Here is a 19,561-nt window from a genome sequence, read left to right as displayed (position 1 = left end):
GCTTGTCACAGTACCTTGTCCGGAGTGCAAGGATCTGCAGCTCTGCAGGGAGACCCATGTCTCCTTCCACCTAGAGTGCATAACTGGGAACTTCATTCTACCTGTAGCCCTGGTTTCTGTAGCTAAGCCAACCAAATAAAAATGTGTCTACAGTTCCAATAACAATCTATTGCTATTTTTACAAGCACAGTTCAGCTGACCAAGAGTGGCATTTCTTCTTTTAGCTTGTTCAGGGCCATTTATTTTCCATAGTTTTGAGGTTAGAGAGATTAATGTGTGACTGTACTGAGTACCAGACTTCCTTTTAAAACTGTAGAGAGTTTTGAACACAAGGAAGGAAAATGTCATTTCTCTGTCAAAGTATAGGCCAAGGAGTTTAATATTGGAAAGTGTAATTTGAACTTCAGACACACAGAGCAGTTTCCCCTAGAGTCCCTAATGGACAGAGCAAACAAAGCTCCTTGGTGAATTTTGCTATAACACTGTATAAAATTATGAAGTAGTTCCAAATGAGAGAAGAAAGGCACATTTTATCTCTTTTGTTGTTTGTCCTGTGGTAGTATGCATACCATCACTTTTTCATTATATTTGAAGCACCTCAAAATGTTTCTCATCTTCTAAATATAAACCTGTTTGAAACTAACGTGCTGTTCATCATCATAATCAACAACTTTTTGTTAAGTTGTTCTAAGTTGATGTAGTGCCCAGAACTGGAACAGAATATGAAAACCAGTCTAGCAAGTGCCAGGAATAGCTGTCATACAGAAGTTGTTAGCTGTTTTAGTTACAAGTCCCAAATCCGCAAGCCTTTTCTGTCACGTGTCAATGCCCCTTGTTGATGTGCAGTTGGGTTTCAGTTATGGCCTGGAGCTACACAGTAATGAGCCAAAAAGGGCAGTTGAAGCACCAGGGATGCTTTTCAGATTGTTCCCCTGAAACTAATATTCTTGGGCAGATAAACAGTCCTCTTTACTTTTGTACAGTGGGCTCCACCTTCTCTGTGGTCTCCCAGACTACACTTACATTGCTTTGGGGTCTCAGCAGTGTGAAAGGAGCCTTCAGAGACTGTGAGTATCCTGAAAGCAGCTAAATCATTGGTTTATTGCATGGAGTAACACCGTTTATGTCCATTTACAGGAATTGCTGTACAGGTGGTAAATTACCCACTTTGTTAAGCAGCAGTCTATATGAATAGCTGGTTATCCTCAGAAAGGGATGTGATTTGTGGCATAGTTGTTGTTGGGTTTCTCAGAGGTTGTTATGTTTCAATCATGTAGTTTTAATAATGACAAGGTCAAAATATTTAAATCTGGACTTCTTCTCTTACTATTTCCAAGACTATGTGAAGACAGCTTCAAGGGAATCTTCTGGAAGAGTTTATTCAGCAATGTTGAATCTCAGTAGTATCCCCAGTATCATTTCAGAAATAGGTAATATTGCTCTGTGCCTGCTGTCAGAATATGGAGCTGGGGTCAAAAGTACCAGCTGACTCCTAAAAGCAAATGGCTTGTCACATTCCCCTTTGGAAGCAGCAGATAATAGAATGAACCAAAACTGGAGACAGGATATTTTTTATGACACACATTGAATTCTTGCCAATGACAAATGCCAAGGTACATTGTGAAAATAAAATAATACAGTGCTAGTTAAAATGCATGACATAACTGTGAATAGAGGTACCCATGTGCAAGACATAGCTCCTCCCTTTCTTTGCTTGGCGAGAACAGTTTCACATGTACCAAGGTCGACAGAGTAGCTGTATCCAGCGAAGCTCATGTCATGCATGAAAGTACATAAAGACCATCTGGGAAATATAAAAATAGTCTGTCCTGTCTAGATGATTTGTGTGGTGGCCAAGGACTGATACGCTTATTCAGGAAATGGCAAAACAATGTCAAGCTTGTTGGGAAATAACCAGCCTCTGTTTCATCCTTGGGAATGGCCTGGTGTCTCGTGGAATGAAATCCATAAGGAGACTTTGGACCACACGGTTTCTGAATGCCCGTGTGAACTGATGTGGTTCAGTGCAGGCAGTGGAAATGTTAAGATTCTTCTTAATATTTTAAGATTTTAGGTTTGGCATTTTTTCAAACAGATGAGAGTGATTGTAATCATCTTCACATCTGTTCACATAGTTTTTAAATAAAGTTATCTCAAATTTGTTGTACAAGTTACTACATTCTGCCACATGCCAGGCAGCTTTATTCAGGAATCTTTCAAATGGTTTCTGCTATGGTCCCATGTGAAGATAGTTAATAAGGCAAGACCCATCTTTTTTAATTGACCCACAGGAGTGCAGGACATACAACTTAAATCTAGGAAACATTGGCCAGGTTCTTGGCTTTTTTTTTAAAGCTCAGTCTAGGGAGAATAATTCTAAACCAACAGAAGCAGCCCTAAGCAGTGAAATTCAATTGCAGCCTTTCCATGCAGGAGAAGAAAATAGAAATAATAATGGCTGGTTTTCTGACAAGCATTTCTGTGTCATAAGTGACACTGTAACAGCTTTGAGCCCAATTTTAATGAGGTGTCATACCTAAATGACTTCTGTTGAAGTCCTTAACCTGAACACTGTAACCTGTGACAAGTCTGTCTCCCCGTTTTATTGTTAATGGGTATGCTAGATAAAGCTATTGAGGTTCTGCAGCCACATCAGGGAGTTCAGGCACTACTTTATATGCTTTCAGGAAGCCTAAGAGATACTGTTATAAGATAGTTGTAATCCACCTCCCTGATCTGGTTTAACACTGAACATCTAATTAACACCATACATTTGTGACTTCAAAACTGCCATTTTATAGTCAAGAGAAAATATTAGTGTGGAGGACCTGGATACTATTTTATTAAATAGTTTGTGAGTCCTTTCGTGGCTCACTGTGTCTTCTACTTATATTACCTGCTAAAGAGTGGTGTGTATAGGTAAGAAACTCCAATGTGCCATGTTAATAGAGTAAAAACTATGTCCCTGTTATCTTTCACACTTATGGCTGAGCTTGGATTGAGATTGGAGATTCAACAAGTCCACACTGTGGTGTCCCCAGTGCCTGCAGTAGCAAATTTTGTCCGTAAACTGTTCCCTGCCATTGCCATTGTCATGGTTTAACACCAGCTGGCAACTAAGCACCACCCAGCCACTCGATCACCCCACCCCCACCCCTCTTGGGATTTGTGGGAGAATTGGAAGGGTGAAAGTGAGAACTCATAGGTTGAGATAAAGGCAGTTTAATAGGCAAAGCAAAAGCCACACATACAAGCAAAGGAAAACAAGGAATTCATTCTACTTCCCATGGACAGGCAGGTGTTCAGCCACCTCCAGGAAAGCAGGGCTTCGTCATGTATAATGATTACTTGGGAAGACAAATGACATCACATCCCCCTTTCCTTCCTCCCCTGGCTTTATATGAGGATGACATCATATGGTATGGAATATCCCTTGGGTCAGCTGGGGTCAAATGTTTTGACTGTGTCTCCTCCCAACTCCTTGTGCACCGCCAGCCTGCTCACTGGTGGGGTGGGATGAGGAGCAGAAAGGGCCTTGGCTCTGTGTGAGCACTGCTCAGCAATAATGAAAACATCCCTGTGCTATCAGCACTTTTCCAATGCAAATCCAAAACAGCATGATACTAGATACTGCAAAGAAAATTAACTTTATCCCAGACAAAATAGCATAGCCACCTGAGTTGGTCAGCCAGTTATCTTACCTCAGATTCAGTCAAAAACTTAAGCTGATGCATGGAAAATAGGAACAGCTGGGGAATTCATACCTTAGAGGGAGTTTGATTTCTGAATTAACACAAGATTAGAGATGTATATGCAGCACTTTGGTCTCCTGTGTGGTTTTTGATATTATAATAGTATAAAGAGGAATGATGCACTTCTTTCAAATGTGGAAGAAGAACACAAGAGATGCTTACACAGTACCATGAGGAGCTTTTTTCCTATTTTTCCAGATGTGCAAGAGTATTTACTGTGTAAGACTATGTTCTTTCTTTGTGCAAATAGTTTGATCTTATATCTGAATGAAGACAAAGCCTTCAGAGTATTCATATCTAATATTAGTAATATTTCAGATGTTGTCTTGACAATATTTACTTACAATATAGTTTTTCATTCTTCTGTGTGTAATCCCTTACTTCTGAAAGTGGCATGAATGAGTATCCTGCTCATACGTAAAGAATATGGATGATTTCTTGACATGACAAAAATGACATTTTACGTTAAAGGTATAGTTACAGGCATCAGTTCCACCAGTATGGACCCATTTATTGCACTTGCTGAATACAAGTCTTTTTTCAGGTGTGATCTTGGTGGAAGGGGGAAATTAAGGTTGGTGGTTTTTCCAGGTTTTTTGAACACCATTGAGTTATTTCAGCAAGGGAATGTGTTGTGGGTGTTTCAAGAGTTGTGAAATCTGTGGAATACTGACTTGAGGCAGAAGCAGTTGTGCTGCTTTACTGTTTTATAGCCTCACCTGTAATCAAAGTAAATGGTGTTTTCTAAATGCCATTATAGGGCAAAATTAAACAGCAGGAATTAAATAGGAAACCATTTATTTGCTCTAAGAATGGAGCTGGCATTCTCACGTGCCACAGCTTTCCCTAAGCTGCTTGCCGCAACTTGGCAGCCTCATCTTTCTTCAGTGTGTGTGCATCATTGCCCTTTCTTTGAAGCTTTCCTTGTATGCCCACAGATACATGTATGAAATCCTACCCTGTCGGCTCTCTCACTGTGCAATTTGCCATCAATCCCCTGAATTTAAGCCCCACAGTTTAAACTCTGCTCAGACTTTGCCACATGTGAAAGTTCTGTGGCTCAGGGGGCTGGTTCCAGAGAGAACCTTGGGAAAAGGGTTTGCCTTTGCAGAAGAAAAGGTGACTGCTCCAGCTACTGGTAGCAGGAGAGGTCATATCGGTTAGTAGCCTTTGCAACTTTAACAGTCACCTATTGTAAGGTGACTTCATGAGGTGCTATGCTTCTGTGGTAATGTGTGTTATATGGTTCCATGTCCTATGGATTAGTGACTGTAGACATCAAGTGTAAATGGTTTACCCCTTCAGCTTCACCTCATAGGCATTCTAGCAACTTAGTTTTAAATTACTTCATGTGAGCACAAAATTTAAATTAAAGTGTCCTTATAAGCAAAAAGGAACCTTATAAAAAATTTAAATAGAAGTTGTACATTTCACTTTAGATAAACCCATGGCCCCAATTTAAAAACAAAGCTGCTGCAACTGAGTATTTATTTGGAAAAATTATTAGAAGAGTTGATGTACTGAGACTTGCTATTATTCTTTCGTTGCTTAGCTCACATGAAGTAAAACAATTTTAAGGGTTTCATTTAATATTAATAGATATCCATTACATCTTAGTGGCTTTATATGTCTTACAGAGTATTTTACAAATGTAATAATATAACGAACTGGACCATATTTAATTATGAAGTTACAACACTGTGTGTGCATTCACAGGGCTGTTTTGATTCATTAGAATTATTTTTAAGTCAGTGATTTATTCATTATTTACTTCTACCACACTGTTTGAAATTTATTTGACTTCTTGTCCGCAGGCTTCTCTTTCCTCCACCTCTCCTTGATTTTTATAGTCAAAATATGCGACTCAGGTGAGAGATCAGTCACCTGGAGATGATCTAGCACTGGAACCTTCACCCAGAGCATGTCAGCCACCCCCTGCCCTAATTAAGAGGTGCTTTGCGGAAGCTTAGTGGTGAGGATGGATGCAGGTTTCCGCTGCTGCTGCTGTAATGGCAGGCAGAATCAGTAGGGGCAGAAAGCGGGGTTAAAGCAGGACTGGAGAGAAGTGAGCAGCTGGCACATGGGTGATGTTTCTGATCTTTGCTTAATACATTGTGCAGAAGGATTACTCAAAGTCTCTTAAGAGCCGTTCTTACATAGTCACATTATTGGTAGGTTATGATAAAACTTGAGGTGGAACTAAAAAGGCTGTGATTAGCTTTGCTTTTGGAGAAACAGTAGAAATTATTTTGTGCTTGTTACTAACAGTTGAAATGATCAGAGAGGTTAGAGAGGTGAATTTGCAGAGTGTCTGCTTTACATTTGTGTTTGTCACAGATGTGCTGTGGTCCATCACTTTGGAATAGAATGGATGTGGTGACTTAGGACCATAATGGTTAAACCCTTGCTGACATTCTCTTGAGAGCTTGAGAAGCTCTGTGTAACACCAAAACCTACACAGAAACATCCAAGATGTATTAGTAATGTTTTAAGAGCACTCTGAAAACACAGAGCAATAAAAAGTCATTGACGGCAACACTGTTAACTCTTGGGTAGGATATCCATCTTTTTATGTGAGAATTGGCACTTGTGTGTGCATAAACTATGCTTTTCTTAGACTATCACTATCATTATTGATTGTATAAAAACACCCCATATTATGTTTTTATTTATTTTCCTGCTTTTTATATTGTAAACTATTGTAAACATATTGTAAACATAAACTATGCTTTTCTTAGGCTATCACTATCATTATTGATTGTATAAAAACACCCCATATTATGCTTTTATTTTTTTTCCTGCTTTTTATATTGTAATCCTTCCAAAAGGAATGCAGGTATTATTAATAATAACTGGTTTTCTTTGCCAGTGACGTAGGCCTGAATTATTACCCCCCAAAAAAAAGTCTTAAGTTTCTTGATCAGGGTGTATGATAGCTGCAGTATAGGTGTGCCCATGTCAGATCTTAAAATAAGGAAGCTGTTAAGAAAAGAAGAGGCATGCTGTTACCCTGTTACTGGTTAGTTCACATGAAGTAAACAATGTTAAGTGGTTCATTTAACATAAATAGATAACCATTGCATTTTAGTGACTACATGTCTTACATAGTATATTCAGTTTTTAATAATTCTAGGAGCCTTGCACATAGGTCTGGATTTAAAGCATCAGCAGCTAAAAAGTAAAATTTTTTTACAAAATATCCTTGGTAGGTTTTTTTTTTTTTCCTTAAAGAGAACAAAAGCTATTACCATATCAGCTAATAGTGATGTATTAGAATGAAATGTAGAATTGGTGAAACTTTCTCTCTAACATTTCTTTTATAACACATTTGATTGGGAGGATAATCTGCATTATTGTATTTGATGGGGATAAAATGCCTTTTGGACCTGGCAGGTTATGAGCATTCTTAAGCATCAGGTTAAAATATTAATAAAGGAGAGAAAGGAATTATTTTTCTTTTTACTTTTTTTTTCTTTTTTTTGCATCGTTGTGAAAGCCTTATGAGTATGTCTTTGCTTCTTTTGCAGACAGTAGGGTTTAGAATATCCCTTTTCTCAAGCTCCAGATCAGCTCTGTACAAATTAGCAGTGAATAAAAATGTAAGTGTTGGCTTTTCACTGATGCATTTTATTTGATTGCCTTTTGTCTAGTTTATAGTACCAAAATATTGCTCAGTGGCACCTGAAGAGCCTTAGAAATGTTCTTCCTTAAGCCCCAGCATTTTAGAAGTGGCATTGACAAGAAGTTGTGTTGCTTTTCTGTCTTTGAATCCAGTCCCTGAGAATGAGCATGCACTGAACAGTGTGTGTTTCTGTGCATTTCTGATGTTTGAAGGAGTTGACTAAATATTTGCAGTTTAACAGCTAAGCATTATTGCAATTTTCAGATTAAATTTGACCACAGTAAAATACAGGTGCTTACAAGTGAATAGCTATTTAAGCCTGTTCTTAACTGAGAATTAAAAAAAAAAAACAGGAGAGGAAAAAAAAATGTTTTAACTTTTTTTTTTTTTTTATAATTTCCTAAACTAGTTATGTATCATAATGGCATACTTCGGAGGGAAATCCTTAACTCATAAAAATAAGAAAGGTGAGATGTTAATAAATACAGCTACAAGGCATTAAAGATTGCACAATCTAAATGCGCTGGAATAAACTACTGATAAAAATTAGCATGAAGGACAGCAGAGAAATTTCCAAATCTGTGTTATATTTTGGCTATAATAATTTTTCCCCTCACATACTTGTTGGGAAGAAAGAGTATTGTCTGCTATCTGGAGAGAGATGAGACACCTGAGATTACCTAGTGGTCTATCAGCCTATAGCCATGATGCCTTTCTCTTTTTCTGGTCCCTGTCACCCTTTCTTGTGCATCAGCATGTGTTAGCTTTCCTTGTGTAAAAAGATTCCGTGTTCCTGTCACCTTAGAAGGAAGCAAAGTTAATGCAAAGATAATGTTTTGAGAATTCAGTTACAGGCCTCTAACAAACCTGCGCAGGGCGGATACAAGCAACATTTTCAGGAGGTTTTATTTTAGTCAAATTTGTGTGGATTTTCACTGTGATGGAAGAGGTACTTTGCCATGAGAACAGCCTCTCTGCCAAATGTCAAGTCCCTGTTCCGAAGTGTGGAGGCATTAGAGATTCTCACTGAAACAGCTGTATAAATATCAGCAAAACTGGGTTTTCCTCACCTTCACTCTGAAACGACTGAACTATTTTTGCTTAGACCTTCCAGAAAAAAATGGTCTGAGGCAAACATTCACAGTGGAGCTTCACAGTCCAAATAGATAAAATGGAGTCAAATTATAAGCAACAATACAAGCTTATGATGTGTCTTACTTAAATATAGGTATTGATGTCTGCTCCTTGCATAATGCTACAAAGACTCTTTTCTGTAGAGATAAGAAGAGACCAAATTTTTTTCTCTTGATAAGGAAATTGAAAACTTATGTAAAAAATAGTGGTGAAGAGTGAAAAAAATAATGAAACATCGTCTTTGAGTAAAAAATACACTAATGCTCATATTTACTATGCATATTTTTCACTGATACTGAAAAAATTGAGAAGTTTATGGTTCATGATTCAGCTGCAAGATACCTGCAGTAAGCAAGGGATCATTAAGAGGAGTTACAGATCTCTTGTTCTTTCCCTATCGTTCTGGCTTGTGAGTCTTACATTCTTTGCTCTACAGTTTTCACTTCAGCAGCCTGCAGCCAGGTGTGAAGTGTGTTCTGAGAGCTAGGAAATGCAAGTTTGAACCTGCTGAATCTTAAGTGAATATTTTAATCTTCAGTCTCTTAAATCTCTGCAATTTCCACTGCCACCTTTCTCCTGGTTTTTGGGTTGGTTTTTTGGTGTGTGAGGTTTTGGATTTGGGGTTGTTTTGTTGTGGGTTGGGTTTGTTGGGTTTTTTTCCTTCTCCGAATAAAAATACTGAGTCAATTCTCTACAGCCAAAAATACAAATTGGAGCCTAGATTTGGAGGGGAAATTTTAAGCAATGAATCCCGGCCTCAGACAACTGTCTAATCCATAGCTACAGAAAAACACATGAATCTTTGAAACAGCCACATAACTTTACCCATTCCTTGTAGAGGGATTTTCATCACTAACTAGGCTTTGAGAATTATGTTCCAGGAGCTGAATGACTAAATCCTTACTTGGTTATAGTATCCTTAGAAGATCCAGTAGGCATGACAGTATGGAGAGTTAACCCATCTACCTTCTTGCATATTTTATTTTCCAAATAAAATTTTTTTTCCAGATAAAGTTAGTAAAGAGGGCAATGAGTGACACCGTTCCAATCTGGGAAAATTGCAGCCTGAAAAAGGGATGGCCTCGGTTCTACCTAGCAGGCCCCCAGCACCTTCAAGGGATCACTGAGGAGACAGAATTGGGCTCCTCACAGCGGTGCAGGGCGGGAGGGAGTGAGACATGACCTACAAGTTGTAACAGGTTCAGAAGAAACTTCTTCCTATGTGTTCCCATGGAGGGTGAGGCAGTGGAGCAGGTCGGCCTGGAAAGCTGTGCCATCTTTGTCCGTGGAGGGTTTGAAGCCCTGTGACTAGCCTAAGCCCTGGGCAGCCTGGTCTGAGCCCAGAGCTGGCTCTGCTTTGGGTAGGAGGGTGGACTAGAGACCTCCTGAGGTCTTGTCCTGCCTGTGACTCTCAGGCCTTTAGGCATCCAATATCCCAATGCTCAGTGCCTTTTATAATATTTTTGTAATAGCAGACATATGGTTGACATCTATTTCAACCCCTCTAATCACCTTTATCTTCCCTGGAGTCCTTCTTGGAGGGAAGGTCGACATTTAGAATCTTTTTATTCTCTAACAAAAACTCTTGTCTAGGGATTAAAACCTTCAAAAGCTTTCCAAACCCTGTATGTTTGGATTTAAAGTTTCAGTTCTCCAAGTCTTGATTTTTTTTTTTAAAGCAGGGGAGTGCTTTTTTAATGTAATCTGAGCTGACTAATAACTGTGTCATAATATATTAAAATCCTTCCTAAGAAGTATTCAGCTGATTTTTTTAATGAAAAACTTAGATTATGTCATGTCTGTCTCTGACTCCCCAAGGATTTTTGAGTTCATCTTGGTTTCTAGGCTGTTTAGCTTTTTAAAAAAGTAGGTTAAAAAGCTTTTCTCGTAGTGTTGCTTTTTAATCTATAGACTTTGCTATTTTTAGGGCTGTGTAGGACTTCAGGATGCTGCTGCCAGAAATGCAATTCTTGATCTTTCTGATTTGTGCATTCTTCACCCATCTACAAATGGAAAAGAAAAAAACCACAACCTAGCAAGGAGTGGCAAGTCACTCCTAAAATACTCTGTGAATACACAAACCTTTCAAAGTGCTATCCCTAAGCTGGAGGAAGCAGCAAAACACTGTCTTGAAATGTACCAAAAGGTGATAGAAGATCGGGAGTGGGAAAATCTTTTTTACATATGATACCCCCACACATGGCTGGTCAAACACTCTCCAACTAATGGGAAGCATGAACTATTCCATTGCTCTTACAGTGAGAAAGCTAGGAACACTTAAAATGACAGAGAGACTGCTTCTCCCCTGATGGCCAATTACAGAATGCAAAAGAAGAACAGATGAAAAGGCAGATAATATGTGTGATGGTGTTGTACAACTTGGATTGTACTGGCTATCCTGTGATTTTTTCTTTGCTGTTTGCAATCTGGATATAGAACATACAGAGGAAAAGTTAAAAGAAATAAAAAACAGTATCTGAATTTGGTGCTTGAGGTGGTTTTCATAAGGTAGAGATTTCTCAGTCTTAATTCTTTGTATTGATTTTTTGTGGGAAGTTTCTCTATGAAATATTTAGCAATGTGAATGCAGAAAAGTGACTTAGGAATAAGCTTTTACTTCAGTGGTTGCTTTGAGGTTTGTGCAGGCATCCTTGGAAAGCAGATTATGTCTCTCCATTCTTCTTCCTTCCTCCTCCACCTTCCAGCAAGGAAGGTAGTATCACACCTTCCATAAAAATGCAGGCATTTAGTGACTCTTCTCCAGAGCACAAACCAATATAAACCAGGAGTAAACCCAGTGAAGCTTGCGGCTGGGGGGGAAAAAAAAAAAACAACAAAAAAAAAACCAAAAACAACAAAAAAAAAAAACCCCACAGCAGATTTCCACCAGGAGTTAAATGTTGAAGGTAGAAATAGAAATACACAGTGGTGAAATATCCTGAATTTGTGTATTTCTTTTCCTGTTGTTCTCTTGCACTGTCCTATATAATCTTTGTCCTTACAGCATTTAACATTCTCTTAGGATTATTCAAGAGAAAACATAAAGTATTTATAGCTATAGTTAATATCTTTATAAATAGTTTATATTAGGATCTGCCATAATAAAAGTTTGAAATAATTTCCATTATAATTCTTTATTTTCATGTATTCTAAAATTTACAAAATACTTGTTTGAAGGGTGAAATTTTCCCATGTTGTGAGTCGGAAAAATATATTTTTCCTCATTAATTCTCATGTGGGAATATATTCAATGGGGAAAATACTTTTTCCCTTTGTACAATAATAATAACAAAGAAAATCCCCACTACACTTTTAACAGTACTACAGGGAAAACAAGTTAAGGTTGAATTATGTGGTAAGATCTACTGCCTTGGCTCGCTCTGAGGGGGAAAAAAAAGTTGCAAGTGAAGGAAAAATAACATCAAACTGTTCCCAGTAACATCTGCTAAACTTATTAGCAGCAACTAATAAAAACCCACCCCTTTAATGACGTTGCTGCACATTCCCTTTGCCTGAGGCCATTCACAAGTGAACTAGCCAGGTTGCTACAGCTCCCGGCTGGTCTGTAGACTTCGCAGATCTTTAGCATGCCTCTCCCTCACTGGGAAGCCTCACTGGTGGCCCCAGCTTGTGAGGGGTCACGGGGATGTGCCTGTCCTCTCCCCACATGTAATCAACAGTGCTGGTGCTCTTCCTGTCCACCACTTCCAGGGCCCTGCAGCCTCATGGAGCCAGCCTTCACAGAAAAACATACAGGTTTGTTAGCCCAGCATAGACTCCTGTTGTTTTATATCATCTTCTAAATAGAGCTTTGCTAAGTCCAAGGGTAGGTTTTGCCCCGCAAGTTACAGGTGTTGTCATGAGACAGTAGCACCAGAATGGCTTTCACGTTTATTCTTTCTTAACTAAAATAGCATTAAATTCATATGTACATTGAACTGAAAAGGAGGTTTTACTGGATATCTGGGTCTTGTTGGAGGGAAATAACACACAAACCTGCAGGTACGTGGACAGACAGGCCCTTCTGTATGGTGTCATGTTGCTGACCCATGCCTGGAGAGTATTTCCTGCGCCCCACAGCTCTTGGACAAAGGAGCAGAATAGGGGACCAAGTTTACAGGTGTGAAAAGATCTCTAAACCCTTAACATGTACATCACTGCACGTCACCTCCCTGGTCTTGCAGTGCTTAGGCAGCATGCCTTTCCATAACCTGTTGAGTAGTTGCAGGTACCTACCACTGTAGCAAGCACTAATACCATTGCAACCCATAAGGTAAATGAAGATTTACCCTCAGGGTGATATAGGAAGCAGTTTATGTAAGGAACATGGTAAAAGCCGCAGTTGGATGTTTATCCTTACCTTGCTCCTCAGAAATAAAGTGCAAGACACAGCCTGATTCTGCAGCCTAGTTAAGTGCACAGTTGTGTTTGTTAAAATCAGAAGTTTGGTTCCTGCTACTGGAGTTGCACCATTTTAAGCAAAAAGGTTGCAAGATAAAAGTCAGAAATAATCAAAAAAGCCTTATTCAGATACTGTCTTTTGGGCAAGGCCTTCAGGCTGTCTGTCGTTTATCCTTCCAGGCCCATCACTCTTGTGGTCTTTGCTATGACATTGCCTCATTTAAAATGGGCATCACGACTGCTAGCCCCTACTGCCCATGCAGCAGGTTGCTTGGGGTCTTGTGGAGGTGTCTGGAAGCTTCTTTTCTGTCCCAGCTGCATGGTGTCACCTCAGAGGCAAATGTTTTCTCTACTGGACCATGGCCTGTCTCATCACAGTTGGGTGTCTGTTTGTGTTCATACTTACAGGCCAGCTTGGGACTCAGATACCTCACGCTGAAATTTTAGTGGATCTTTACTGTGAGGTGTCAGAGAAATTGTCAATAGCTGAAATAGAAACTGCTTGATTCTAAATATTTGAGGGGTGTTCATTCTAGAAGTTCAGGTGTGTTGTTTTACTCACATCTGCAGCACAGAAAGAAAATTAAACACGTGCAACCAGTTCTGGTAGGAACTCATTCCATCGTATTCCTTTCACCTCAGTAAAAGTAGTCTGTGAATGTGAAGCACAGATGAAGAACACAAGTGCTGAGGTTTGCTCCTTTTGGTTTTGTTGAGATTTTAGTAAATACTCAGGTATATCAAGTAAAAGTTAAATCTGAGATAGTATTAATGCATGGTTCCTCTTGCCAAAATTCAAGAAAAGCAAGTATCAATAGGGCAATTGTACCATCTTTTTAAAGTTGCAATCTTCCTTAACTTTTTAGAGCGTGTAGCACTACTCATAAGATTTAAAGCACATTTCTGATTGCATTACGTGCATGGAAATTCATGTGCACACAGGCGAGGAACTGCACAATCACACAATCATGTATTTTGGCCTAATTGGTTTGAAATGAGTGGACACATACCATTGTCCCCAAGTTTGTGGTAATTGCCATTTTGTGCTCATGTAAGGAAGAAAATCTTGGTTCTGTTCAGTGGCATCATTCCCAATTGACTTCATTTGTTCCAAGAGTGATGAGGTATCTTTATTCTCAAAATAAATCCAGTAATGTGTTTTGATTTCTCAAGCCTCTGTAATTCCTTTCTTTTTTTATTTTAAAACCATTCATTTCATTTGCAAGCTCTAGGAACACGCTCAACCTTTACTCTCCCATAAGTCTTATTTTTGGCTTCCCAGAGCTTTCCATACAAAAATAACGTAAACGATATTTTTGTTTAGTAAAACAAAAATAAAAAATATAAAAGATTGGAAGTTGCCTCTTCTTAGAACTAAGCTATGAAAGAGGTGTAACACAATTGCACTAATTAAGAAGAGTGGTTGGTTTTGTCTGCTTTTTTTTTGTTCCCCTTAGCAAAGTGCCAAAAAGGAAAGATCAATACAGGAAAACCCATTTAACTCCACAGCAAAGGGAATTGGAAAAGATTCACTTGAACTCTTATAACTGAACTGCTGGAGGCTGATGTAATTAAGTAAACCAGCTAAGAACTGAAAAATAACTTGATCAAACTAAGCGATTATGAGTATCAAAGAGTTGATGCAAGCTTCTGCATCTTTTGATAGAGGAAATAGCGTTTGCTGGGAATTTGGTGATGAAAGGCTTGTCTTATGCTGACAATTAGTTATTCAGTGCTGGAAATTGCTGATTAATTGAAAAATGTTTGAATAGCACTTAGAAATTGCTGGAATATCTCTTGTTGCCCCTTTTTTTTAATTTTTTTTTTTAATAAATAGATGTGGCTTTGGTTCCAAATGGCACTTCAGTTTGAAATGTAATTTATTATTTAAAGAAAAGTGGTATTCATGTGGAAATAAAACTTTCTGTCCGCCAAAGTGTTTAACTGGCCGTTATTTTTATTAATATTTTTGTGTTTGGTTTGATTTTTTTTTTTTTTTTTAATGTTTTGATATTTTACTGGATGACATCTTATTTTGTTAACATTTTTTACAGGACAGGACAACCATTTTGATAATTTATTGCAGATTCTTAAAAGGATAAATGCAGTTATGCTTTTTTAAAGAACAGATGCATCTCTGCAAAAGCACGTCTGTATAGGTATTGCACAGTAAACCAACCTTCTCCCTGAATAACATTTTTATTTTATTTAAACTGAAAGCCAATTTTTGTCAGTTTTGCCCACACAGCATTTGTTTCATCAGGAGTGACCTCTTCAAGACAGAATTGCAGGTTCATTGATCACTGCCACATGTCTATAGTTGTCATTCCTTCTACCTCCACTTTCTTTGATTGGCACCAGATTTTGAGTGCTGATATGGTTGAGTTCACAGATGAATTGCATGAAATACCCTAACATGGCAGGATCCAAGCTAGACTTTTTCTCTCCATGCCATTTTTCCTGAAGCTCTCAAATACAGTTGTTACTTGTTTCCATCAGAGTGTGGTCTTAACAGGCAGCAGTGAGGAGGGGATTAGCTGGAGCTCTCTGGGTTTGTTTTGGTTGAGTGTGGCCTATTTAAAAATCAGCAGAAGGTCAGTGTAAATAAATAGACTTAAAAACAAAACCAAAAGAAGAGCCAGCTTTAACATTTGGCAGTACAGGTTTTCTGACAAGCCTATTGCCTTTTTTTTTTTTTGAAGGTCCCTGTCCTTACTGAGCTGCTATAAACGTCAGTGACAGATCTCTTAAGTGAGACAGCACGTACTGTACAGTGCAGTAATCATTCTTGAAGGAGATTACCCTGTTCTGCAGAATTGCAGCTTTTGTCTTTCCCAAAACAACATATTTGTTACCGGCTTGTGAAGAAAATCTCAAAATATTAACAGTGTAAGAGAGGCACAGGCATTTGTGAGCATCTGTAAAGACCCTAGGACAATACCTCTGAGAGGTTTGAATTCCCTCCTTTTTGTCATTAAATAGTTTGGATAACCTATGGTGATCATTTACAGAATGAGAATAGTTAACTATTTTCCTCCTTATTAAGAAAGGCCCGGGAGATATGGTGCAGGTCTTCCTGTGAGCACATCTTGCTTGGCTTTAAGTTCATGATCTCTAAAAGGAGCAACTGTTTATAATATAAGTTCAGTTTTTTTAATGCAAGGTGTCAAGTTCAAGCTTACAAGGAGTAGTCTGCAAGTCATGCATGCAGAAGCTGCATTTTGAGCAGGGCTCGCTGTTATTTTGGTGGTTCTTTGGCATAGGTGGAGTTTGGAAAGAACCATCTTGCATGCTCTGTACCTTCTAATCAGCAGGAATACAATGCCTCATTTCCTTGTCAGGATGCTTTTAAAGAAACATGCTTCTCTCTGTAGGTTCATGAAATGGCAGGAGAGGCTATGAGAGTGAGCCAAGTGTGCTCTTTTCAGAAGTTCAGGTTTGGCATTTCGGGAAAGAAGCATACTGGAGTTCTTCAAAAAGAGGCAGTTGCGATAAAAGCCAAGTCTCAAGAATGCAATGGTGTGGGCCAAGCAGAGGTTCTTAGCCTTTGAGAAGAGCTGCTGGCTGCTGACTCTGTTCTGGCTCTATAGTAAGGCACATCCTAGAAATACAGATGCGTAGGGCTCATTGAAATTTTCTGATGAAGGCATTTTTCAACAGAAAAAGCTCAGATTGCCTAAGTGACTCGTTTTGTGGGTAGTGGCTTCTGGCTTTGGGAGATGTTGTTTTTTGTTAAACTACAGAGCATATGCAAAACAGTAACACATTGATTTAGCTGTGCTGTCATGGTGCCTTCCTGGAGTCTATTTTAGTTCTCATGTTACACATTCTCTTCTCCGAGATGGGAAGTCTGCAGAGGGTCCTGAGAGACACGTCTTGATGCATGGAGCCATCTTGCACAAGAGAATAGGATCACAAGTACATAAACTCCAGTTCCAGGCAGCAGGGCATCAATTTGACATTAAATAGTTGAACTTACTGGAATGTTTTAGTTTTCATGAAACCTCTCACTTTTGCCTCCCTTCCCCCCCCCCCCCCCCAAAGCAAATAAACAATTTCTCTTCACCCCCCATAATTTTAAGGACAATGTTGCTGTCATTAAAACGTTGCTTGGAAAAAGGTATTTTAGCTCAGCCTTGTCAAAGAGGTAGATAAATAGTGCAGCCCCTCCAGGAGATAAATAAAAAATTTGTGGGTTTTTGCTTGGCCTTTTTCTTGTTTTTTCTTTGAGAGGATGAGGTTTATTTAACAATTAATGACCCAAAAAAAAATCCTTCAAGGAGGTGATGACTGCTCAGCATTCAGTTAAAGCACACTGGAGCTTACAGGTTTCTTTAGGGGACAAGACAAGGGCCAGACTACCCGCCTGATAAACTTCTGTTGACCAGGCTGGATACAGAAATGGGAAGTGCCCATCTTCCTACTTAAATTTCAGGTTTAGGTTTTAGTTTAGGTTTTTTTCTCTAAACGTCTGACCTGTTTCTTCCCAAGGGAAAGATTGACTGGGAACTCCCAGCTCCTGTGGATGGCAATGCTGCTTCAAGTAGCAAATGTAAATGCCTTTCCTGAAACAGCCTTCGCTGTCCCCTGCCCCAGGCAGGGCACGGCACTGAGGGACCTTGTGAATGTCATTTAGAAAAGAGGCAGAAGATTTGTGTGTTTAGATGTTATTTCAAAGTTGAAGAAGTTATTTTTCCTTGATTCTTCAGTCAAATCTCACCTATGGCAACAATGCTACGATATAATGGACAAAGGAAAGCAATCCTTGAGTAAGGTGATGGGATGTAAATAAACTATTAGTTGATCTGGCTAGTGCTGTGCTGAACTTCAGCTATATGCGAGGCTGCCTTCTCCAGAGCCACTTGCATGCCCCATTAGCAAGATTCCTAATGTTCCAGGAAGGTTTAATTTGAGAACAGTGGTGCGTCAGCACACAGAACCAAATCAGGTATGATGGTGTACTCCAGGAAATAAGCTGCCCTGGTTGCCCAGAGCTCAGGGGAGTGTGCTGCAGAGTTGGCTTCGCTGGAGCTGCTTAACTCCAGCTGAAACACTTAGTTAAGCAGAAGCCCAGCAGCCCTAGGTGCACAATGGGATTGTATCTGAGCTAATAACCCAGCTTTCTACCTCTGTATGGAAAGCATTTCTGCAAGCCTATCCTATGCAGAACTAAGAGTTGAGTATTTATTTGAAATAAGCATTAAATTTCATTTGCATGAACTTGACAACCCATCCATGAATAAGGTTTGAGTTTTTGGGATCCGTTATACTTTGGGATGTCTTAGTGGGCTCAGCTCACATGTTTGGACACTCTCAAATATCTGCAGGATCACAACCCAAATTCTTAAGGTGAGATTGAAGTAAAGAGAACTTTCTGTTATGTGTTATTGGGTGCAGGAGAAGTGTTTCAAGTAAAGAAAGTTCAGGCAGATGTTTGAATGCTTTTTGTAAATCTTCTTGACATTGTGAAGAATTAAGATAATATTGCTGATTTAAATATGAAATGTCTCCAAAGGCATATCAGTATTTTTTATAAGCTGTAATGTATTTCTTTTAAAAAACTGTTAACCTGGGTAATATCAGTCTCCAGTAACAAAAGGAGACCATCAATTAACAGAAATAAATCTATCACAGTGATAACTAAAGATGAGTAATGAAAGATAATACAAGTAAAACAATTTAAGTAATAAAAGATAACACAAAAGATGAGTACATTCCTCTCCTCCTCACTATGTCTTCTGTAGCCTCTTTTATTTGGGGTGTTTATCCATGGAGAAGAAGGAAATCAAAATGAGTGTTAATGAAATTGAGTATGGTCTTTCATTGCTCAGCCAAATTTCTAATGAATAGATTTCTCTGGGTCAGTGCCAAGATCTGTGTATTGCTTTGGACGGGTAAAAGCTTTACGGTTGTGTATCTTAATGCTGCACTGGCGTCTGTGGAGAGAAGAAACCTTAAATGTATGAGTGGTGATCATCTGGTTATTTGTGGCTTTGTAACAATATGTGTAAAGATATGATCAGACACATATGTCAAAGTAATTCCTGTTGACTGATTTCAGGGAAAATGCATTGTAGATCCAACTACTCAGTGTGCTCAGGATTCTGATACAAAGGTAGATGCTGTGGAGGTTTTTCTGAGGCTATCAGACTATTTATTTTGCAGTCAGGCTGATTTTCTCTGGTTTTAATTCATGTAAGAAAAGTCATCTTTAGAAAAACAAACAAAAACCAGCACCCCTCCTTTCCCTTCCCTTTCCCGAAGCAACCGTCTGTATGTGGGAAATACTATGTTAATGTCTTAAATTAGCAGGATGCATCCAGAAACAACATTTGTTAGTTTCTTGATTGATTTTTTTTTTTTTAATAAAGTTCAGTTTACCACAAAGTACGTCATTGCTGAAACTGAATTTTTGCAAGAGGTTTCATCTTTACCAACTTTCCTACCGCCAAGTTCTGAAACTGCTATTTTAAAAATGCTTTTAAAAGTGTTATGTCGGGGGTTTTTTAAACCCACAGCTATCAAAGTTTCTTGATTTATTGTTATCATGGCCACAGCAGCAATACAGATGTATTTTCAGTACTCAGACAGGGTTGAAAATGGCCTTAACTGTTGCCGTGAATGTCTGTGGTGTTCTTCATTGTATGGTGAT

The 19,561-nt window shown here is 38.8% G+C and overlaps 1 protein-coding gene across 7 annotated transcripts in view; it reads left to right on the top strand.

Moving 5' to 3' along the window:
• The window catches only part of TBL1X (transducin beta like 1 X-linked), a 197,052-nt gene that overhangs the window by 120,228 nt on the left and 57,263 nt on the right, over positions 1–19,561 (top strand). The window contains exon 1 of one of the 7 annotated variants that reach the window (XM_080612231.1): positions 5,596–5,620. The exons of the other annotated variants lie outside the window; for them this stretch is intronic. The gene's annotated coding sequence lies outside the window, so the exon portion shown is untranslated. Of the gene's footprint in view, positions 1–5,595; positions 5,621–19,561 lie in introns of those variants that run through there. 7 annotated transcript variants of the gene reach the window in all.

The sequence above is a fragment of the Psittacula echo genome, assembly GCF_963264785.1.
Source record: "Psittacula echo genome assembly, chromosome: 3".
Classification (NCBI taxonomy): Eukaryota; Metazoa; Chordata; class Aves; order Psittaciformes; family Psittacidae; genus Psittacula; species Psittacula echo.
This window is presented reverse-complemented; position numbering and strand designations above follow the sequence as displayed.